Here is a 25,955-nt window from a genome sequence, read left to right as displayed (position 1 = left end):
AAGAAAGAGAAAATTTAAGGAATTCATTAAGATAAAAATGTTTGTATGTCTACATGGAAAGAGGATTTCTGTAATTATCAAAATCTATGTTAGTAGTAGAGAAGAGAGAAGGAATTTATTCAGAAAAAGGGTGGAGAAGAAAGCTGATTATGATGATATATGTATATATATATATATGTAAATATAATGATATGGAATGATATATATGTATGATATAATATGTATGCATATGAATGATATGTAAAAAAATCAATCAAGGGCCAAGAGGGTTTCACTGAGAGAAAAGGGAAGGGAGAATGTATTAAATTATATAACAAAGAGGGCTAAAAAATCATGATATAAAGGGGAGGATAATAGTGGTGACAGGCAATGCATAAACTTTACTCTCATTTTAAAAGGTTCAGAGAGGGTAAAACAAGTATACTCAGCAAATTATAGAATTCTATCTTATCCCACAGGGTACTAGAGGGGAATAAGACAAAGGAAGAGCAAGGTAATTGGAGGGAGGGGGAAGAAGGGTGGTGAAAAAAAAAGCAAAATACTGGTGAAGAGGAACAGAGAGAAAGGGAATAGAGAAGGATTTCAAGGGGATAATAGGATAGGGGTCAATGTATAGCTAGTAATCGTAACACTGAATGTGAATGGGATGCATTAAATGGAAGCAGATAGCAGAGTGAATTAAAAAACAGAATCCTATTATATGTTGATCACAAGAAACACATTTGAGGAAGAGTGATGCACAGAGATTCAAGGTAAAAGGCTACAACAGAGTAACAACAGAATTTATTATTCATCGTCTAAAGTTAAAAAAGCAGGAATAGCAATCATGATAACAAATAAAGTTCAAGTAGAAATTGATTTGATTAAAAGAGATAAAGGAAATTACATTTTGTTAAAGGGTACTATAAACAATAAAGTAATATCATCACTAAACTTTTATGCACCAAATAGCATAGCATCTGGATCTCTAAAGGAAAAATTAAAAGAGCTTAAGGAGGAAATAGATAGTAAGACCATATTAGGGGGGGGACTCTAATATTCCCCTTTCATAAGTAGATAAATTGAACTGAAAAATAAATAAGAAAGAAGTAATGGAAGTGAATGAAATCCTTGAAAAATTAGTAAAAACATATCTTGAGAAATTGAATAGGAATGAAAAGGAATATACTTTGTTCACAGCACTATATGACACATATATAAAGATCAACCATGCACTAGGCCATAGAAATATTGCAAAAAATGCAGAAAAGCAGAAATAATAAATGTAACTTTTTCAGATCTTAATAAGATAAAAATTATACTTAACAAGGGTCTATGGAAAGGTGAATTTAAAATTACTTGGAAACTAATCTAATTCTTCAAAACTGGTGGGTTAAAAAAGAAATCATAGAAACAATTAAGGACTTCATTGAGGAGAATGACAATGAGGAGACATCATATCAAAATCTATGGGACACAGCCATAGCAATACTTAGGGGAAAATTTATATCTCTCATTCCCTATAACAACAAAACTGAGAGGGAGGAGATCAATGAATAGTGATTGCAACTTAAAAAAAATTAGAAAAAGAACAAATTAAAAATCTCCAGATAAAAACTAATTTGGAAATCCTAACAATTAAAGGAGAAGTTAACAAAATTGAAAGTAAAAGAACTATTGGAATAATACAAAAGACTAGGAGCTGGTACTTTGAAAAAACAAACCAGATAAAGTACTGGTTATTAAAAAAAGAAGGAAGAAAATAAAATTAAGAATATCAAATAGGAAAAGGTTGATTTCAACTCTAATGAAGAGGAAATTAAGGTAATTATAAAGAACTCTTTTGCCCAATTTTATGGCAATAAATATCAAAATTTAGATAAAATGCATGAATATTTACAAAAATATAAATTGTGAAGGTTAACAAAAGAGGAAATAAAATACTTAAATAACCCAATCTCAGAAGAATAAATTGATCAAATCAAGAAGGAATTTCTTCAGAAAAATCTCTAGTATTAGAAGGATTCACAAGTGAATTCTACCAAACATTTAAAGAACAACTAATCCCAATACTATACAAATTATTTAACAAAAGGTCTTACCAAACACATTTTAAAGATGCAAATGAGATATTGATTCCAAAGTCAGGGAGACCAAAAATAAAGAAAACTGCAGAACAATCTCCTTAATGAACATAGATGCAAAAATCTTAAATAAAATACTAGCAAAAACAATATAGCAAGTTATCATTAGGACTAACCACTATGATGAGGTGGGATGTATACAAGGAATGCAAGGATGGTTTAATATTAGGAAAACCATTCACATAGCTGACCATATCAATAAGCAAACCAAAAGAAATCAAATCATTACTCAATAGATGCAGAAAAATCCTTTGACAAAATACAACATCCATTCCTTTTGAAAACACTAGAAAATATAGAAATAGAAGAACCCTTCTCAAAATAAAAAAAATATATATATATTTAAAACCATCAGCAAGTATCATCTGCAATGGGAACAATTTAAAAGCCTTCCCAATCAGATCAGGAGTGAAGCAAGGATGCCCATTATCACCTCTATTATTTAATAATGTACTAGAAATGCTAGCCATAGCAATTAGAGAAGAAAAAGAAATTGAAGAGATTAAAGTAGGCAATGAGGAAACTAAAATATCGCTCTTTGCAGATAATGGTATACTTAAATAATCACAGAAAATAAACTAAAAGGCTAGTGAAAATAATGAGCAACTTTTGCAAAGTTGCAGGGTACAAGATAAACTCACGTAAATCATTGACATTTCTATAAATTCCCAACAAAATTCAGCAACAGGAGTTAAAAAGAGAAACTCCATTTAAAATCACTCTAGACAATATAAAATATTTAGGAATCTATCTGCCAAGACAAACACAGGAATTATTATTAACACAACTACAAAACCTTTTTCACACAATTAAAACTAGATCTAAATAACTGGAAAAACATGAATTGTTCATGGGTATGATGAGCAAACACAATAAAAATGACAGTCCTTCCCAAATTAATTTACTTATTCAGTGCCATATCTATGAAACTACCAAAAAACTTTTTCTATATAATTGGAAGAAAAGTTATAACAAAATTCATTTGGAAGAACAAGAGATTAAGAATATCAAGGGAAATAATTTTAAGAATTGTGAAGAAGGGGGGGGCTAGCAATACCATATCTTAAACTCTATTATAGAGAAGTGGTCATCAAAATAATATTGTACTGGCTAAGAGACAGAAAGGTGGATCAATGGAATAGACTAGGGATAAATGACCTCAGCAAGCTAGTGTTCAATGAACTCAAATATCCCAGCTTTTGGAACAAGAACTCATTATTTGATAAAAACTGCTGGGAAAATTGGAAAATAATATGGGAGAAATTAGGTTTAGATCAACATCTTACATCCTATACCAAGATAAATTCAAAATGAGTAGATGAATATAAAGAGTGAAATCATAAATTAATTAGGTGAACTAAAATATTATATCTGTCAGATCTTTGGGAAAGGAAGGAATTTAAGACCAAGTATGAGATAGGGAACATTGAAAAATGTAAAATACATGACTGTGATTATATCAAATGTAAAAGGTTTTGTACAAACAAAACCAATGCAACCAAAATTAGAAGGAAAGCAAGAAATTGGGAGAATATTTTCATAACAAAACTCTCTGACAACGGTTTAATTTTTGAAATATATAAACAACTAAATCAAATGTAGAAAAAAATCTAGCCATTCCCCAATTGACAAATGGTCAAGGAATATGACTACCCAGTTTTTATATGATGAAATTAAAACTATTAATTAGCACATGAATAAGGATTCTAAATCCTTCCTGAATAAAGAAATTCAAATTAAAACAACTCTGAGGTACCACCTTACACCTAGAAGACTGTCAATATGGCAGCAAAAGAAAGTGATAAAATTTGAAGAGAATGTGGCAAAACTGGGACAGTGATACACTCCTGGTGGAGTTGTGAATTGGTCCAACCATTTTTGGATGGCAATTTGGAACTATGAGGAAGGAACTTTTAAAAAATGCTTACCCTTTGACCTGGCCATATCACTGTTGGACTTATACTCTATAGAGATAATAAGGAAAATTTTTGTACAAAAATATTTATAGCAATGCACTTTGTGATGGTGAAAAATGGGAAAATGAGAGGGTTTCCATCAATTGAGGAAAATGTTGTGCAAATTGTGGTATATGATGGATATTTCCTTTTAATAAGATTGCCTTTTGTTTCTCTTCTAGATTGTCATTCATTTATATTTATTTGCATTCCTACTCCATTGTTCTCTCTTTTGTTTCTCTGTTGAGACTTGCCATGACACCTTTCAGTTTTTTCTATTCTGCTTATTATTTTTGTATATCATGAGTCCTATTTCTTTTTTAAATTACACAGAAACAGTGTGTTATGGTCCCATGTTCTCCTTAAACTACATAGGGTCCTTTATCAAGTGTTGGATCATTTTAATTTGTTTTGAGGTTTTATTCTTAGGTACCTGAACTCATTTACTAGATATAGAGGTCAAATTTCTTTCTGAAGTTTTTCCCTTTTGATTTAGCTGATTATTTGCAAGAACTTTATATTTTCTTCCTCCCGAGATCTCTGGTAATTTCAGGTTTTCCTCTTATTTTCCTTTGTGGTTCATTGATTTCCTCCCTTCTGATGGTAGGTTACCTGAAGCCTGCATCTCAAAGTACCTGAATTTCCTTTTATACTGAGCAGTTCAAGGTCCACCAGGCTAAGACTTTTTCTCCAAGCGATTTTTTTGGGATAGAACTGGCCTCAGCTAGATACTGAACTCTTTTTTTCAGATTTAATGAAATGCTGTACACACAATGACTTACATATGATCACCCATTTTAGTGACCTCTCCCAATCACTTTTTTTTACTGACTATTGCCATCAAATCTTGATTGGCCTTCTGGTTTGAAATGTCTCTCCCTTCCAATCCTTCCTTCATAAGGCTGCCGATGATATTTGTTTTCAAAAACAGTAATATTTTTAATGGTATCCTGCAGTAAAATCAATGATTACTTATTAAATTTTGGAACAAATGCTAAATGGTTTGTTTGCCTATAACAAATTTTATGAGCCTGGTTTCTTTTCTATTTTTCCAGACATATATTATGCAGCCAAAATTTTTGCTTTTGTTCAAATACGCCACTTTTTCTCCTCTGGCACTGCCTCCACTCTTGTTCTGACTTTTATCACCTTATTTCTAGATGGACTATTGTAATAGATTTCTTCTGGGTCTGCCTGCATCAAGTCTACCCATTCAATTTCATTCTCCAGTCAGCCAATGAAGTAATTTTATTAAAGCACAAGAGGTATAATGTTAAAATCCTACTCAGTGAAATCCAGTGGTTTCCTGTTGCCTCCATAATTAACTACAAAATGCTTTGTTTGGCATTCAAAACCCTTCATAAGCATAGCCCCTTCCTACTTTTCTAATCATATTAATCTTACTCGTCAACATGTACTCTTCATGTCATTGTGACACTTGTCTGGTCCACCAATAAGACACTCTCAGCTCTGAGAATTCTATCTTTCTATCCTCCATATCTAGAATATTCTCCCTCTTCAATTCCATCTATTAATGTCTTTAGCTTCCTTTATATTCCAAGTCTTTCCTACAAGCCTTTCCAAACCCCAATTACTTCAAGTGCCTTCCCTCTGTTAAGAAATTACTATTTATCCTATAAATAGTTTGTTTTGTCTATATTCATATACTGTTTACCCCACTGAATTATTAGTTCTTTGAAGGCAGGGACTGAATTTTGCTTTTATTTTGTATCTCTAGCAGTTGGAATAGTGTCTGGCACATAGTAGTTTTTTAACAAATATTTATTAATTGATCAATGCATCTCTCACCTTTTAGATTCCCTACATTCATTCAAAGCTCAACTTCAATCCATCTTCTGCATAAAGCCCTTCCTTACAGAATTCTTATATCACTTTTCTCAGCCACTGTCCAACTCTTTTGAACTTATTTTGTTCATATTTTATAAATACTTTGACATGCACATATTTTCTCTCTTGGTAAAAGATAATCTTCATTAGAACAGGGACTGCTTTATTTTCATCTTTGTGTCCCTGGTGCTAACAGTGTCTGGCCTATTATAGTTACTTAATAAATGCTTGTTGATTGGTTTATTGATGGAATACCATGGCCCACAAACTCCTGCAAAACTGTGAAACTGAAAAGCATACTATGTTGGGATGACATTGGTATGTCATATTTTCTGTTGAAGAGGAAAGCAACTTTTAACACTTTTGCCTGGGGCATTGCTAAACAGAACGTGAGTCAACTTTTGATATACATGACTGATTCAACTCATAACAACTCATAACACAGGGAAGAAATATAAAAGAAAGCACCTTGGCCTTCCCCTTATAAAGGATTCCCATTTGCTCTCTGGCCTGGCTGACTTTTGGGGCAACACATTCGGTCATGAAGATTATTTTCTTTCTACTGTTTTTAATTCTTTTTTTGGCCACAATCCCACAAGGTAAAACAATTTTAATGAGTATGTTGGTGACATGAAATGGGAGAAGAGTGTAAAGACAAACAATGATGTTTTTTATGATAATGTCTTCTGAGAAAAAAGAGGAATATTGCCTCCGTAAAGTGGTTTTGGTGTGCATCTTTAGGAGTAAGTTAAAGGGATGGATTTTAGACACTGGATTAAATGTTAAAGTGCTCAGGGGAATGAAGGGAAAAAGTGATGAGTTGAACTAAATAGGTGGATGTATAGAGTGTTAGTCAATGAGTTAGTCAGTTGAATTAAGGAGATTCATTAAGAAATATGATTATAAGTTAAGTACTCTAGAAAAACAAAGAAATTTAGACAGCAAAAATATTTTTTGGATATATGGATTTTGGAATGGATTGATGTTGGGATTAATCTAATTGGGCCACTCTATCCACTTTGTAGGATAGTTACCAAAATATTCTTCGGTCTTTTGTATTGTCCATACTTAATATAGCATTTTCCAACTTACAAAGTGTTTTTTTCATAATCACCCCCAGTAGCCATTATTATAAATATGATTATCCTTATTTTCTAGATGAGGAAACTCAGGATCAAAGAGATGAGGTGAATGGGTTTATAGCCACACAACTAGTAAATGGCAGAGCAGGGAGTTGTAGCTAGAATTTCTGAGCTACAGTTCAGTGTTCTTTCCTCTACAACATGTTGTCATTTAGGATTTTATTTTAATTTGTTTGTCTTTGTTTTTGTTTTGACAATTATTCCCGGGGTTCCCATTAAAAACAAAGACCATCATTTAAGGATTTCAAAATAGGTTTTTATTCTCATGAAACTTCATAGAACATAGTTATACTACCTCCTGGTCCCTAAGAGGTCATTAGATTCAACTGTCCTCATTTTAGAGAGGAAATATTTAAGGACAAAAGAGAGTTTAATGGTAGAACAACAACTTTAACCCAGGTCCTTTGATTCCATATCCAGTACTCAGTCCTTTACTTTATTCTGATAACAAAAAGTTTGAGCAATAAAGCCCACCTTGTCCCATTGCTCATCTTTTGGATTCAGTAAAGATAAACAAAACTATTAACATTTTTTCTATATTTTCTCAACAACAATTAGGAAGAATTGCTTAAGGAATAATAATTGATGTGGTCAAGTAAGAGCATCTCTCATTCTTTGAGATGGCTAATTGTTCCTTTATTTTTGTTATTTAACCTGTGGAGAGCAGAGAACTATAAGTCAGAGTAATTGGGCTCCAGCATTCCATTTGCTCACACTCTGAATATTTTGAAGGAGATTATACTCCCCAATAGGAAGAGATTCTCATGCTCAGAAGATAACAATAGGAAAGAGAATTAAAAGGGACTTCTGCAGTCTTCCAGTTCAATCCTCTAATTTCATGGATGATGAAACTGTGATGTGAGAAAGTAAAAAAATGGCTTGGCTATGGTCACAGAGGGAGTAGCTAGAGCAATCTCCAAACCAGAAATTCTGTTTCCAAACCCACATTAATATAGCAACAGGCACCTGACTTCAGGGGAAAGTGAGGAAAGTGACGAGTGTTTTTCACTCAAACCTTCTCAAATGGATATTGTGAATCCTTCCCTTAGAAGCTTAATTTTCCTTCCTTTGAAAGAACTTCCTTAGAAGCAAGGATGATTTGAGGAGCAGGTCACAAATCATAGATCACAGAATGAAAACCAACCAAAGTGAGCAAGGATATGAAAAATCTGATAAGCAAAAGATTAAGGATGCCCTCTACACCTTCAATAACTAATGGCACAGTCTTTTTAGGGTAAACTCCGTTCAAGGATAGCACATTCTTGAAGCAACTGACTCAAAGTTGTCACAGGTGAAGTTTGATGGCTGTGTATAAAATGGGCTTTGAAAGATCCCACTAAAAGACCTGTCTTGACCCAGAAAAACTAACTTTGTCTGGATTTGTAGTACAGGCAACAAGAGTATTTAGCATTTGGTATACAAAAATTTTACTTTTGCTTATCCTTCACTTTTACATGATTCTCTCATGTCACTAATTTTTGAAATTTAATTCATGTGAAGGACTTCTTGACATTTCAGAAACCTAAGAAAGTTTGTGTATGTGTGTGTATGTTCTTTTATCTGAAAGTTGACGAATTTGAAACTTCTGCTTGTGCATTATTATGAATATTTATAATTTGATTCCTGTTATCTATAGATAGGTTATTTAGTGTTCTTGATGCCATTGGGGAAAAAAATAGCTAACTTATCATTCCTTCTCAAATTATGCTATTCTTTTCCTGATACAGATGCTTGACAGCTGTTGTCTCTTGTTATTTGTAAATTCCAATCAAGTTGACATAGATCCTGCATATAGGACAGGATAATTTGAGGATGTACTATAAGTTGATGAGATAAATTTTTCTCACTGCAATCAAAAACAGTAAATAACACCTCTCTAAATGTTATAAATAGGCACACACTGCTAATGTGTATACTAAAACATTACAATAACATAAACCTCTGTGGCATGATTCATCTTGGCTTCTAAGAGGAATTAGTTACTAGAAGTAATGAAGGGACCTTGTTTCAAAATAGTCTCACTTTTAATAGGGTCTCAGTGATGGTAAGCCTTGAATAGAGTAGATGAAGTCATATAATACCTTCCTAAAGAAAAAAAAATGCCATCACAAAACATACAGGTATAAATATTTTTGTACACCTATATTTCCTTATCTCTTTGGTATACAAACCCATCAATGGTATTGATGGATAAAAGGCCAGGCAGACTTTTAAAGTCCTTTGGGTATAGTTACAAATTGCCCTCCAGAATGTTTGGGTCAATTTACAGCTCCGCTAGCAAGGCATTAATGTCCCAATTTTGCCACAAGCCCTCTAACATTTATTATTTTCCTTTACTGTCATATTGGCCAATCTGCTAGGTGTGATTTGGTACTTCAGAGTTGTTTTGATTGGCATTTCTTTAATTATGAGAGATGTAGAACACTTTTTCATGTGTTTATTGATAGTCTTGATTTCTTTATCTGAAAACTGACCATTCATGTCCCTTGATTATTTATCAACTAAAGAATGGTTTAATTTTTTGTACAATTGACTTAGCTCCTTATAAATTTGAAAAATTAGATGATAGTCAAAGGTTTTTGTTATGGAGATATTTTACCAATTTATTGCTTCCCTTCCAATTCTGGTTTTGTTGGTTAGTTTGCACAAAACATTTTTAATTTAATGTAATTAAAATTATTCATTTTATATTCTGTAATATTCTCTCTCTATTGCTTGGTCTTACATTCTTTCCTTTCCCATATATCTGACAAGTATGCTATGCTAAGTTCACCAAATTTACTTATAATTTCCCTCCTCATATTTAAATCATTTACCCATAATGAATTTATCTTGGTATAGGGTGTGAGATGTAGAACAAATCTAATCTCTCCAATACTGTTTTCCAATTTCCCGAGAAGTTTTGTCAACTACTGAGTTCTTGTAATAAAAACTGGGATCTTTGCGTTTATCATTCACTATCCTGGTGAAGTTATTTACCCCAAGTCTATTCCACTGATCCTCCCTTCTGTATCTTAGCCAGTACTATATTGTTTTTGATGACCATTTATTTATAGTACATTTTAAGATATGATCCTGCTAAGCATCCTCATTCACTTTTTTTCATTATTTCCCTTGATATTCTTGTTCGTTTGTTCTTCCAAATTAACTTTGTTATAAATTTTTCCAATTCTATAAAAAAGCTACTTGGTAGTACATAAGGCACTGAATAAGTAAGTTAATCTGGGTAGGACTGTCATTTTTAATATATTTGCTCATACTACCCATGTTACCCATGAGCAATTAATGTTTTTCCTATTATTTAGATCTAGTTTTAATTGTGGGAAAAGGATTTTACAGTTGTTTTCATATAATTCTTGTGTTTATCTTGGTAGATAAATTTCTAAATATTTTATATTGTCCAGAGTGATTTTAAATGGAGTTTCTCCTTTTAATTCCTGCTACTGAATTTTGTTAAGAATATATAGAATGTTGATGATTTACATAGGTTTATCTTGTACCTTGCAACTTTTCTAAAGTTCCTCATTATTTCCACTAGTTTTTTATTTGATTTTCTGGTGTTCTTTAAGTAGACCCTTATATCATCTGCCAAGAGTGACACTTTAGTCTCCTCATTGCCTACTTTAATCCCTTTAATTTCTTTTTTTCTAATTGCTATTCCTAGCATTTCTAGTACAATATTAAATAATAGAGGTGATAATGGGCATCCTTGCTTTACTCTTGATCTTATTGGAAAGGTTTCTAACTTGTCCCCATTGCAGATGATACTTGCTTATGGATTTAAATATATAATACTCTTTTTTTTTTTAGGAAAGGCCCATTTATTCCTATATTTTCTTGTGTTTTCAAAAGGAATGGGTGTTGTATTTTGTTAAAGGCTATTTCTGCCTCTATTGAGATAATTATGTGATTTCTGTTGGTTTGATTATTGATATGGTCAATTATATGAATCGTTTTCCTATTATTAAACCATCCTTACATTCCTGATATAAATCCTACTTAATCATAGTGAATAATCATCATAACTTGCTGGAGTCTTTTTGCTAATGTTTTATTTAAGATTTTTGCATCTATATTTATTAAGGAGAATTAGTCTGTAGTTTTCTTTCTCTGTTTTAGATCTGTCTGGCTTTGGAATCAGTACCCTATTTGTGTCATAAAAGTAATTTGGTAGAACAAGCCAAAACAACTCTGAGGCATCACCTCACACCTAGCAGACTGGCTAAAATGATAGAAGGGGAGAGTAATGAATGTTGGAGGGTTTGTGGCAAAATTGGGAAATTAATGCATTACTGGTGGAACCATTCTGGATGGCAATTTGGAACTATGCCCAAAGAGCTCTAAAAGACTGCCCGTCCTTTGATCCAGCCATACCATTGCTGGGTTTGTACCCCAAAGAGATCATAGATAAATAGACTTTTATGAAAATATTTATAGCCGCCCTTTTTGTGGTGGCAAAAAAACTGGAAAACAAAGGGATGCCCTTCAATTGGGGAATGGCTAAACAAATTGTGGTATATGTTGGTGATGGAATACTATTATGCTCAAAAGAATAATAAACTGGAGGAATTCCATGTGAACTGGAAAGACCTCCAGGAATTGATGCAGAGTGAAAGGAGAAGAACATTGTATATAGAGACTGATACACTGTGATAAAACCGAATGTAATGGACTTCTGTACTAGCAGCAATACAATGACCCAGGACAATTCTGAGGGATTTATGGAAAAGAACGCTACCCACATTCAGAGGAAGAACTGCAGGAGTGGAAACAAAGAAGAAAAGCAACTGCTTGAAAACATGGTTTGATGCGGGCATGTTTGGGGATGTAGACCTGAAATGACCACACCAATGCAACTATAAATAATATTTAAATGAGTCTTGATTGATCATACATGTTAAAACCAGTGGAAATGTGCATTGGATATGGGTGGGTGAAGGAGGATGAAGAGGAAAGTAAAAACAAAAACCGTGTAACCGTGGAAAATTTTTCTAAGAAAAATAAAATATTATTATAGAAGAAAAATAATAAAAAACATACTCTCAGATGAGCATTTTCTTTCCTTTGGCCCCCTCTTTAAAAAGTTTGTCCATCACTGTCTTAGTATTATCCTCTTTTTACCTCTATTTTTTCATATTTTTGACACATCCTCCTATTAGAGTTTATTACTATAACATCTAGGTATACTTCTTCTAGGTACCCCAATGATAATGACAATTTTTAAGAGTTAACAATATCATCTTTTCATATAGGAAAACAAATCATTTGAACTTATTGGGTCCCTTAATTTTTTTCCTTTCTTAATTACCATTTGGTAATTCTCTTGGGTTATATCTTGGGCCATCAAATTTTCTGTTTAAGTCTGCTCATTTCTTCAGGAATGCTTAAATCTTCTATTTTATGAAATTACTATAATGCCCCCTGCAAGAATATAGTGTTTTCTGGGTAAATGATTTTTGGTTGTAGACCTAATTCCCTTCTTTCTGGAATATCATATTCCATGATTTTTGATCCTTTGGTGTAGATGCAGCCAAACCCTTTCCACACAATTAAAACTAGATCTAAATAATTTGAAAAACATTTAATGCTCACGGGTAGGACAAGCTAATATAATAAAAGTGACCATTCTACCCAAATTAATTTACCTATTTAGTGCTATACCTTTCAATCTACCAAAAAACTTTTTTATTGAATTAGAAAAAAACTATAACAAAGTTTACTTGTAAGAACAAAAGACCAAGAATATCAAGGGAAATAATGAAAAAAATATGAAGGAAGGTGGCCTAGCAGTACCACATCTTAAACTGTACTACAAAGCAGTAGTCATCAAAACAATATGGTACTGGCGAAGAGACAGAAAGGAGGATCAGTGGAATAGACTAGGGGTAAGTGACCTCAGCAAGACAGTTTTCAATAAACCCAAAGAGCCCAGCTTTTGGGACAAACCCCTGCTATTTAACAAAAACTGCTGGGAAAATTGGAAAACATTTGTATTTTGGTAGATTGAAAGGTATAGCACTAAATAGGTAAATTAATTTGGGTAGAATGGTCATTTTTATTAGCTTGTCCTACCCGTGAGCATTAAATGTTTTTCAAATTATTTAGATCTAGTTTTAATTGTGTGGAAAGGGTTTCAGAGTTGTGTTCTTATAATTCCTGTGTTTGTTTTGGCAGATAGATTCCTAGGTATTTTATATTGTCTAGGGTGATTTTAAATGGTGTTTCTCTTTCTAACTCTTCCTGCTATAATGAGTTGGAATTATATAGAAATACTGATAATTTATGTGTATTTATTTTTTATCCTGCAACTTTTCTAAAGTTGTTGATTATTTCCACTAACTTTTTAGTTGATTCTTTAGGATTTTTTAAGAAGACCATCATGTCATCTGCAAAGAGTGATAGCGTGGTCTCCTCATTGCCTATTTTAATACCTTCAATTTCTTTTTCTTCTCTAATTGCTACTGCGAGTGTTTCCAGTACAATATTAAATAATAGAGGTAATAATGAACATGCTTGTTTCACTCCTGATCTTATTGGGAATGCTTCTAATTTATTCCTGTTGCAGATGATGTTTGTTGATGGTTTTAGATATATACCATTTATTATTTTTAGAAAAGGCCCTTCTATTCCTAAACTTTCTAGTGTTTTCAGTAGGAAAGGGTGTTGTATTTTGTCAAAAGGTTTTTTAGCATCTATTGAGATAATCATGTGGGTTTTGTTGGTTTTCTTGTTGATATGGTCAGTTATGTGAATGGTTTTCCTAATGTTGAACCATTCTTGCATTCCTGATATAAATCCTACCTGATCATAAGGAATAACCCTCTTGATCACTTGCTGGAGTCTTTTTTTTAACCCTTGTACTTCTGTGTATTATCTCATAGGTGGAAGAGTGGTAAGGGTGGGCAATGGGGGTCAAGTGTCTTGCCCAGGGTCACACAGTTGGGAAGTGGCTGAGGCCGGGTTTGAACCTAGGACTTCCTGTCTCTAGGCCTGACTCTCACTCCACTGAGCTACCCAGCTGCCCCCATTGCTGGAGTCTTTTTGCTAGTATTCTTTTTAAGATTTTTGCATCTATGTTCATTAAGGAGATTGGTCTGTAATTTTCTTTCTCTGTTTTTGATCTACTTGGCTTTGGGATCAGTACCATATTTGTGTCATAGAAGGAGTTTGGTAGAACTCTTTCTTTGCTTATTGTGTCAAATAGTTTGTATAGTATTGGAATTAGTTGTTCCTTGAAGGTTTGATAGAATTAATTTGTGAATCCATCTGGTCCTGTGGATTTTTTCTTAGGGAGTTCTTTGATGGCTTCTAGTCTTATTTATTAATTCAATAGTTCTTTTACTTTCAATTTTATTGATTTCTCCTTTGATTTTTATAATCTGTAATTTCATTTTTAGCTGGGGATTTTAAATTTGGTCCCATTTAATGTTTTTGATTTTCATCCCTAGTTCATTGATCTTTGCCTTCTCTAATTTGTTATTATATTCACTCAACGATATAAATTTTCCCCTGAGTACTGCTTTAGCTGCATCCCACAGATTTTGGTAGGCTGTCTCTTCATTGTCATTCTCTTCAATGAAATTATTAATTCTTTCTATGATTTCTTCTTTAACTATTTGATTTGAAGAATAATATTTAGTTTCCAATTAATTTTTGGTTTGCCTGTCCATGTGCCATTACTGATTATTATTTTTATTGCATTATGATCTGAAAACATTACATTTATTATTTCTGTTCTTTTGCATTTGTTTGTCATGTTTCTAATATCTAGTACATGGTCAATCTTTGTGAATGTATCATGTGCAGCTGAAAAGAAGGTGTATTCGTTTTTGTCCCTATTTATTTTTCTCCACATATCTATTAACTCTAATTTTTCCTAGGATTTCATTCACCTCTCTTATCTCTTCCTTATTCATTTTTTTGGTTTGATTTATCTAGATCCAAAAGAGGAATATTTAGATCTCCCACTAGTATGGTTTTGTTATCTATTTCCTCCTTGAGCTCTGCCAGTTTCTCCTTTAGAAATTTCGATGCTATACCATTTGGTGCATACATGTTGAGTACTATTATTTCCTCATTATCTATACTGCCTTTTATCAGGATGTAATTACCTTCCCTATCTCTTTTAATCAGATCTATTTTTACTTTGGCTGTCAGAAATCATAATCACAGGGCAGTTGTGTAGCTCAGTGGATTGAGAATCAAGCCTAGAGAAGAGAGGTCCTAGGTTCAAAATCCAGCCTCAGACACTTCCCAGCTGTGTGACCCTGGGCAAGTCACTTGACCCCCATTGCCCACCTTTACCACTCTTCCTCCTATGAGCCAATACACAGAATTTAAGGGTTTTTTTTTTTAAAAAGAAATCATAATCGCCACTCCTGCCTTCTTTTTCTCATTTGAAGCCAAAAATATTTTGCTCCAGCCCTTGACCTTAAACCTGTGTATGTCTACCTGCCTCATGTGTGTTTCTTGTAGGCAACATATGTTAGGATTTTATTTTCTAAACCACTCTGCTATTTGCTTCTGTTTTATAAGTGAGTTCATCCCATTCACATTCAGGGTTATAATTTTAAGCTGAGTATTCCCTAACATTTTGGTATCCTCTCCTAGTTCTACCCCTTCTTCTTACACTATTTCCTTTTAACCCATTGGTTTGTTTTAAATCCATCCCCCTTGTCCACTCCCTTGGTTTACTACCCTTTCCACTCCCTTCTTTCCCCTCATTATTTTTTAAGGACAAATGAATTCCCTCTCCCTTTAAGAACTCCCCACCACACTATCCCCCTTGGTTAATACCTTCTGACTTTATCTGTGGGATTAGATAGAATTTGATATCCCAACGTATCTAGCTACTCTTCCATCTCAGGATTAATTCTGCTGAGTGTAAGGTTTAAGTATTTCCTTTTAACACTCTCTTCCTCTCCTTCTTATAATAGTATTCATCCCCTCCCCTTCCCATGCCCTCTTTGTGTGGTATAGATTATCCTGTTTTTCTTATTCCTTCAAGTTACTCTTGGTGTCATTTCACCACCATAGATTCTAACAGGGAATTGTTACCCAAACCCTTTCCCTATATCCTATAAGTGTTTATTCTCAGAGTGAATGAAGCTAAACCAATAACTATTATCCCTGTTGCCTTTGTGCTTTTTTGTTGGAACACCAAAGGAAGATCCAGAAACCCTTAAAACCCTCTAATAGAAGGGGGCAGCTCAATGGATTGAGAGCCAGGCCTAGAGACAGGAGGTCCTAGGATCAAATCTGGCCTCAGATACTTCCCAGCTGTGTGACCCTGGGCAGGTCACTTGACCCCCATTGCCTACCCTTACCAATCTTCCACCTATAAGTCAATACACAGAAGTTAAGGGTTTAAAAAATTTTAAAAAACCCCTCTAATAGAAAGGCATTATTGTAATGGGTGAATTTGGGAAAGATGATTAGGTTAAAAGGGATTTGAAAGGGATGTTGTCAGGGACTTGCTAGGTAGATAAGATGAGTTGCAGGTAGGATGTAATGGTAAGATTCAGGATATAATATGAGGCTGAAGTCAGGGAGTATAACACTGAAGGTAACAAAGATCTTCATGGAGAGGAGGAATTAATTTTAAACAGGTAAAGAGCAGCAGGGCTTATAGGCTAGGACTTAGACTAAAGACAAACTGAGGGAAATTGATTGAAATTAACTACAGGCTTTAGTTAATTTCACAGGAAGGGACTTGTTTTGAAGTTACACCTTCCTTCAAGATTGATACCTTGGCTTCCCTTCAAGCCCAGAGTATGTTGGTTCTATTCCTCTTCTTCCCTTTTCTTACTAATCAACTGACAAAGTAACTAACAGGTCTGTTTTAAACAGAAAAGGGGTTTATTGTCTTCTTAGGTTAAATTGTCAGGTAAAGGGGATTAAAGGAAGCCCTAACAGTTGCTTAAAGAAACCTCAGGTGGGGAAGGGAAGCAGAGATGGTGTTTGAGCAAGGTCCTGCCTTACCTCAGCTCTCAAAGTGATCTTGAAATCAAAAGGGAATATGATGATGACTACCTAACCTCTCTAGATAAAGTACTGCAAGAGTATAGCTGAACCCTCACAGATTTGAAACTACTCTCTGATTCACTCTCCTTATTCACTCCTCACAGACATTTAAGTAAGGGAAGGAAGGTAGGGAAATGAGGTAGGGTATGGAGATGCAAAGGGTTTATCTAAATTAACAAATCTCAAATAAATACTCCAAAACTAGGCTACGTTTCAATCTCAAACAGGAGAAGAAGCAGCTCAGCTGGCCCTGATTCTCTCCACAAGGTCCCAGGTCCAACTGAAACTTTCTTCCAAGATTCTACACTCCTGACATCAGAACTCAGCCAAAGCCTACAAAAACTGCTCTGACCCCCTCTCTCTGTACTACAGTATGTAGAGCAAACTACATATCTAGGGAGATTCTAATAAGGCCTTTGGTCTTTAAGTTGTCCTGATTAAATACAAGATTGGTGTGTGAGCACGAGAATCAAGAGACTTTAAATCAAATATTGGAAGATGTATAAGAATTAATCCATGTGAACTGGAAAGACCTTCAGGAATTGATGCGGAGTGAAAGGAGCAGAGCCAGAAGAATGTTGTACACAGAGACTGATACACTGTCATAAAATAGAATGTAATGGACACCTGTACTAGCAGCAATGCAATGACCCAAGACAATTCTGAGGGATTTATGGAAAAGAATGCTACCTACATTCAGAGGAAGAACTACAGGAGAGGAAACACAGAAGAAAAACAACTGCTTGAACACATGGGTTGATAAGGACATGATTGGGGATGTAGACCTGAAAGGACCACACCAATGTAACTATCAATAATATGTAAATAAGTCTTGCCTGACCACGCATCTTAAAACCAGTGGAAATGAGAGTTAGCAATGGGGAGGGCAGAGTTTGAAGGGGTGAAGGGTAAAGTAAAAACATGAATTATGTAACCATGTAAAATTTTTCTAAAAATAAAAAATTAATAAAAAAAAACTAAAACAAAACAAAACAAAAAGATGTATAGGAATTGAGAGACTTCAGAGTCCATTGTACATGACATTCCTCCTCAGATCAGGTGGGAAGATAATACATCAAATTTCAATAGTTTTTAAAGTTTACAATATATTTCCTTCAATGAAGTTTTTTGAAGTAAGTAGTATGAATATTATTATAACCAGTCTAAAGATGAGAAAATTGTGACTCAGAGAGGTCAAGTTCATTACCTATGTTTATACAGCTAATGCCAGAGCCAGGATTTAACTTGGGTTTCTGGACTCCAAGACCAGTACTTTTACCATACTAGATCACATGGCATCGTAAAGCAATTAAGAAGCTCTGGGAAAAAGTTTCTACCATTCATTTTAAATATGATATAGCCTAAGTGAGGAGGACCTAAGTATAGAGGTCTGTTGAGACACTCTTAAGAAACACAGTAGGATAAAGCAAATTATCCAAATATAATGAGAACTAAAGGTTAACAGAACCTGGGAACAAAGCAAGTCATGGTAATCATTATAACTACTCATTGATCATTGCACATAATCCTGCATTTTTGATATTTTGTCTACTAAAGATGATAAGATCAAGAACAAAAGGATAACAAGGGATTAAAGGATGCCTAGAATAAGTGTTTTCTGGGCAAAGTATCCTTTATTTTAGTTGACAAACTTCTCACTGTCCTAGAGCGAGAGGATATTATTAGAAAAATTTTGTTGTTGTTTAGTAGTGAAGAGGAAAACAGTAGCTTGAGATCTTAATTTTCTGGGACAGAAGATAGTCAAGGTTATGAAGTCTTCTGGAATTCCTTCTTTTGGAAGAAAGTACTGTGAATAAGTTAATCATTAACATCATTTGCAATTTAGTCTTGTTCAATTTACTACTCATTTTTCTCCACTGAAACATTTAGAAGTGGGAAATAAAGGAACTTCCATGATTGTTCTTCCTCATTTCTTTTTCTCCACCTATTTCTCCTTCAATTTTCCAATTCCATTTCAAACTCAAGATAGAAGTGTCAACCTATAGTTAAAAATACAAGAAAAATAACCCCATAACTCTCTATACTACTGTAATTTTGGCTTAGAAGAATAGGAGAGACAGATGATTCTATGTTACTCAGATAGATACTAGAATTAAGGATGCTAGCCTAGCCTAAAGGATAGACAACTTTCTAAAAACTAAGATCGAAAAATGGTAGCAGAACCCTGAATATCTACATTGTTTGAACTTTTAAGGAAAGGGAAAATATGAAGGGGGCTCCCCTTTTGTTAGAATAAACACTAGAAAGTCTGCTCATTATTTTAAATGAATCAGCTTCCCCTGGGATTAGTTGAAAGAATCTGGACTTAATAAGGGAGATTAAAAGACAAGGGAGTATAGTGGGAAGAGTATTGGACTAGAAATTACACAATGTGGGTTTCATCCCTGACTTTATGACTAAGTAATGTTATTTTGGACATTTTGCTTTTGCTTTGTCATTCTTAATTCTTAATTATTATATATAAAATGAAGGACTTGGCCTAGGAGATATCTAAGGCTGGGGAAAGCTAGGTAGCCAATGGATAGAGTGCTAGACCTGGATTTTGGAGAACTGTGTTCCTAGCTATATGATACTGGGCAAGTTACTTAACTCTTATTGCCTAGTCATTGCTGCTCTACTGTCTTATAACTAATACTTAGACAAAAGGTAAGGGTTTTTTAAAGAAATATATATCTAAGCTTTATTCTTACTCTAAAAATATACCTATGAACATTGAAGGACATCATCATTACATAGAGGAAAGATATGTAATATTTTTATAGCCCCATGAAATACTTATTTTGATTTAAGTACTTTTCAAGTTTATGTACTTCAGGAGAATATACACTTAAATTCCAGTTTGCTTATGAATATAATATATATGTATGTATCTATATATGGTGATCATATTATTTATACAAAAACTATTCATTATTGTCTCTTGTAAAGAATGTGAAACAAAGTATTGGGTTGAGTAATTTTGAAAGGCAATTTTCCTTAAAGTTACATAAATCAGGAGAATTGATCTACTTCAAGCTATTGGAAGTAGGCATGAATTTAAGGAGGCAGAGGGTGACATCATTCTTCCAGCGGTATTATAAGGAAAGTAGGGTTCATATATGCACAATCGGCACATTAAAACCCTCCATCAATGTTGGCTAGGCAACCAAATCAAAATGTCCATCTTTGTTAATCCACAGAGCCCTCATTCTGACTTTAGCAAAAATCATCTAATTTAATTCACATATTATATACTATGTATTCCTGGTACTTGCCAATCCCCCATGTCATACTGTAGAATGTAAGGCTGGAAGAAAACTTAGAGGTCATATAGTCCAAAACTCTTATTTTGACGATTAAACCAAAAAACCCTCAGGTCTTGAAAGGTTTAGTGTCTTTTCTAATGTCATACACAACAAAAGAAACAGAAACAGAACCTGAATGTAAATCTACTAATTCCAAATTCAGTGCCCTTTTTACTATGATGATCTGAACATACACAACCACAAGCTTACATCAAAAATCATAGGGCTTAATAGCAGCAAGTAGCACACTTTAGATTAATAGTTCTTATCTCAGTGTTGTCTGAGAGTCATGAAGCAATTGCTTAATTTCCAGATCATTGACATGTAAGTAGTACATGATTCATAAAGGGAAATGAAACTGGGCATCATGTCAAAAACAGGTAGCAATAAAGGTCCTATGTCTACAAGGTAATATGGTGTGGCCATTATTTGATGTTTACAAAAGAAACACTAATCCATGACAGTCAGGGTGATAAAGGATACTAAAAGTCAAGGCCTGGGCAAGTAAATGTGAAAGGAGGGGGTAAATAGAAGGCAACAAAAGAAAGGAAAGATGAAAGGAATCAGAAGAGGTCCCTATTACTAAATTCTTTGTTATATTTCTAGCTCACAGAAATGTGAATTTTGTTGTAGACGGCAAGGTCTTCCATGACTTTCATGAGATCTTCCTTGACTAAAGCAGTGGAGTTGGGAGGACTGAGTCAGCTGATGGCAACCAAGGCAACTTTATTAGAAATTACATCTTCTTTTATAGGGGGAAAAACCAGTTGGGGCTTCAATGCAATCTTTCCATATTCATAGTAACAAGTAAGGCCTAACAGAGACCTTAAGAGACCATAATGCAATGACATACATCAGTGATTTTTTTCTAAGGTACATCTTATACAGGGATTGGAGAATTGCAATTCTCTAATCCCTGCATAAGATGTAACCTAGAAATGATGACCAAAAAGGTAAATGCATGCATGATATACATATATGACATACTATGAATATGGAAAGATTTTATTGAAGCCCCAGTTGGTTTTTCTCCCCCTATAAAAGAAGATGTGACTTCTAATAAAGTTGCCTTGGTTGCCATCAGCAGACACAGTCCTCTCAAACCCACTGCTTTAGTCTTGTCCTTCCCCCATACTTTGTTCTTTATATCAGCCTTTAGGATCGCTGATCATTGTCAGGCCAGTGGTCCTAACAAGTGGTGCCCAATGTGCCCCCTCCCCAAATATACTTTGAGGAGTTTCAGATAAAGAGAACCTTCCACCAGTGGCCAAAGAGCATGAAGAAATATCAGGTGAGAAGGACCTCCCCCTCCCCCACCCCAGTGGCAGGGAAATTCAATAGAGTATGGGAAGAAATAGTTGGGAGGCACCAAATTTAGTAATACCCAATTACAAAAAATTTACTAACTATATAAATTCAAGTAATGGAAATTATGGCTCTGTTATGACCAGATCTTCTAGCAATTTCAGCCATTCCAAAAGACTTTAATATTAAAATTGTATGTCTAAAAGATTGTTTTTCTCTATTCTTTTACACCTGGAGGATTGTAAATATGTTGCCTTCAAGCTACCCTATGACAAATTACAAGAGTCCATGAAACATTTTCAGTGGAAATATCTCCCTCAAAGTAGGGGCAATGACCCCACCTTGTGTCAAAAGTATGTAAGGCAGGCAGCAGCATCGATCAGAGAAAAATCCTCAGACTTATGGCCATCCAGAAAAACTGGTTTTACAGGAAATTCATCAAGAATTCCTGCAGTCTTTGGAAAAAAATCAATTGGTAATTGCCCCAGAGAGAGTGATAATTCAAGGAACTCAAATTAGGCTATAGCAAATTGTTATCAGGACAGCTCACCTTAAAACTCTTAATGACTTTCAAAAATCGTTAGGGGATATTAATTTTCTTCAACAGGGTCTACACTAGTTAATCAAGCTCTTACTAATACTCAAGTACATAAAATAGATATTTCCCTTCCTGTCAGTCTATTAATCTTACCAACACAATACACCCTCTCTGTGGTAATATATCAGAGTCATGGTCCACTTGAGTGAATACATCTTTCATCAACTCTTCAAAAGTCCATTATTCTATTCTATCAATTAGTGGCAAAATTGATAATTCATGGAAGAAAGTCATACAATTATTCCTGACTGAGCCACAGTTTATAGTCACTCCATTAACTAAAAAAAAGATTTTCCTTTTCTGAAAAACTGGAGACCAGAAGAGTCAGTCTATTCTTTGAAGAAACAATTCTAAATGAAACAGTTGTGCAGAATGTAACTCACAAGTAAAGGAATAGTGCAAAACAGAGAGGTAGTTAGAAACAAAAATAAAAAAAGTTCTAGTAATCATTTATTATGTCTATGTTCTATGTTCCATGTTGTCAGAGAGTGTATGAAATATCCAGAAAGACAATTGTTTTATATGTCTGTTGTCTGTTTATGTTGTCTATGAAGTATATTTTATGTTTTATGTTGTCTGTGAATACTGGGAGGTTTTAATTTTAGGGAAAACAAGCCTCAGATAGAAGAGGTCTTTTGCATCTCTCTTCTCTCTCTCTCTCTCTCTCTCTCTCTTTCTCATTTGTTTTGGAAAGATGAGGAAGACAGACAAAAGACTGTTTGGGAAATTTAGAAACAGCATTTGTTTGTGTGTGTGTGTGTGTGTGTGTGTGTGTGTGTATTTTTGAGTCTCCTAAACTTTGAGATAATTTCATTGATTAGACAAAAAAGAGTTTTAGCCTCTGATTCAAATAAGTCAGAGGCAAGAAAACAGATATGTCAAACATTTCTTTCCTTCTCTTCCTCGATGGCCATGAGGAAAGAGAGGTAGAAATAATAAAGACAGGAAAGGGATAATTTAATCCTACAATTGGATAATATTCAAAGGTTAAGGTTGATACATTTGGTTTTTGAAATCACAAATGATTTTGGAATCATGACTGAAGCTAATCATGAGTGAAGCTAAAAGTGACTCTGTTGCAAATTGTTTATCAGTCACTAACATTTCAGAAGAATTTCTAAGGTTTCATGAAGAAGAGGTTTGTTCTCATTGAGATATGGAATAAGCAATGTTTAGAGGTTTGTAGGGTTGAATGTACCTAAAAGATTTTATCCAGTCTAATTTGTCCTAATAGGGGCTTGCTGCTTAAAAGAATATTAAAGATCAATAAAGCATATAGATGGATAAGAATTTAGTACCAACTTTGAGAAGTAGATATAATATTAAAAAGATTTGGGTAAATTGAAAAAATTTATGTTTACTTTTAAAAATGAAAAAATATGGGATGGAAGAGATATTTAATATCTATAAAATTTTCTATTTTCTAAATCTTCAAAAATTTTCTAAATCAATATTTTGGTGCAACCTGCCTATACAAAAATTTTGATTCAATTCCAAGTGTTTATCTTCATTCATAAATTTGTACAAAGAACTAAAATTAATATCTGATGTGATTGAGATAAAGTGTAAGGATATAGGGTTCAGATGATGTCATCCTTTTAAGTAAGGATTTTTTAGGATAAAAGGAAAAATTTCATTGGAGTTTAAAATTAAACATAAAGACATTAAATCTTAGTCACTGTAAAATATATGAATCTCATTTGATGCTTCATCAGCTTGCTAATGCCTTAAAGAAAGTCTTCTCTTTGAACAGAGAACTAGCCAAATAGTAAGGCAGTACCAAACATGCCCACCTGTGATATCCCTCCCCTCTCATGTCATAAATCCAAAAGATTTGCTCTGCAATCATCTACAGCAAATGAATGTTACACAGGTTCCATCATTTGAAAAGTTGGCATATATTCATGTTATAGTAGATATTTTTCTCAGTTCCTATTTTCTACTTGCCTACCTGGTAAAGCAGCAAAACACATCATTACACATTGCCTCAATAACTTTGGAATTGATTTAAAAGCAGGAAAGAGCACATGTGAACCTATATATGAACCTAAAAAGACAGATACAATGTCTCTCATTACATCATCTGGAAACATGCAACCTATAGAAGCAATTTGTTACAATTTGATCAGGTTTACTCCCAAATGATCTATGATTTGTACTTTAAAAGTTTGGGGTTAATAGGTTATAACACTGTACAAAAGATATTTTTGTTACGAATGAGGATAACGATAGTTTTCAGAGGCTGTGAAATGATTCTGATAGAATGGACACTTATGGACTAGGCAGTTTGATTTGTAGGAGGGTAGACCTTAAAGAGTAGATATTTTCTATGCAGACTTGTAAGGTAGTGAGAAGTCATCAGACTGAGAAAATAGGTACAACAGATGTTTGTTTGGATTATGGAAATTTTAGTAACACAATTGGCTAATTAAGAGTAATTGGTGAAACTTGTCATATAAAGCAATAAGGCTGTGGATCTCAACTGAAGCTACTATGGCTATATGACCCAAATTTAAAAACAAAAAGGGGGAATACCATGTGATATTTGAAAGGAACATCACCCAAACCAAACCTATCAATCTTTTACAGAATTATAACATGGTGGTCAAGGTTTTATTTTTATCTACATAGGAATGGAATAAGCTTGGCTATACACCCAGCTCATCAAGTCAGAGCATCAGACAGATGCAGCAGAGGATGCTCAGGAACCATGTACTGTGGAGACCACAAATGACAAGGACCCAAGCCACAATACACATAATTTGGGGACAAGTCAAAAGCAAATAACAGAGCAAAAAGGACCGACCTAGTTTATTTTCCTCCCACTTTGTTTTGACCCCAGCCCAGCTATTTCAGAGGGCCCCATCCATTGTGTACTCCCAGTTGATGGTATTCAGACCCAAACATCTATACTCTCCAAATTCAAGAATTTAAATCAAGAATTTATTTACTTCATCTTTGCTTGTCAAATTTAAATAAAAAGGGACAAAATGTAGCAGGCAAAGCCTGAGAAACCCTGAGCAAAGCTCGGGGACATAGAGCAGAAGATACCTAACCACACTTCCCTCCTTTCTTTCCCTTCTCCATGTAGGTCATGTTTGTGTACAATATCCCTAGAAACCCCTGAGTATGTATGTATCATGTAGCCCAGGTAAACTCTTGTGTATGTATCATGTTGAAGCCTCAGCTGGTTTTTCTCCCCCTATAAAAGAAGATGTAACTTCTAATAAAGTTGTCTTGGTTGCCATCAGCTGACTCAGTCCTCCCTACCCCACTGCTTTCTTCTTATCATTCCCCCATGCTTCTTTCTTCTTATGAGCCTTCAGGAACCCTAATTGTTGTCAGACTGGTGGTCCTGACGCAGCATATTATCTAATGTCTTAAATGCAAAAATAACTTTTATTTACTAAGAGATACATGATTAGAAACAGCTGGCTGCTCATATATTAAGGATAGATGGATATTCTGAGGTTGGTGTTGGTCCTCTAGAGTGTTACATGTAGAGAAATATACTGGAGAAGTATTCTATGGAATATTTATGGTTATATATGAATAATAATCACACAAGATTAAGAATTTTTTGATGGCAATATGCATTACCATTTCAGGTAGTCAGCAGTACACAAGGACATTGAAATTATATATATATATATATA

The 25,955-nt window shown here is 34.1% G+C and overlaps 1 pseudogene; it reads right to left on the bottom strand.

Annotated features, from left to right (window-relative positions):
- Positions 1-4,902: 4,902 nt before the first annotated feature.
- Positions 4,903-25,955, bottom strand: part of LOC123246445 — a 31,940-nt pseudogene continuing 10,887 nt past the window's right edge.

The sequence above is a fragment of the Gracilinanus agilis genome, chromosome 4 (assembly GCF_016433145.1).
Source record: "Gracilinanus agilis isolate LMUSP501 chromosome 4, AgileGrace, whole genome shotgun sequence".
NCBI lineage: Eukaryota > Metazoa > Chordata > Mammalia > Didelphimorphia > Didelphidae > Gracilinanus > Gracilinanus agilis.
The sequence above is the reverse complement of the archived record's forward strand: the minus strand, read 5'-3'. Positions and strand labels throughout refer to the sequence as shown.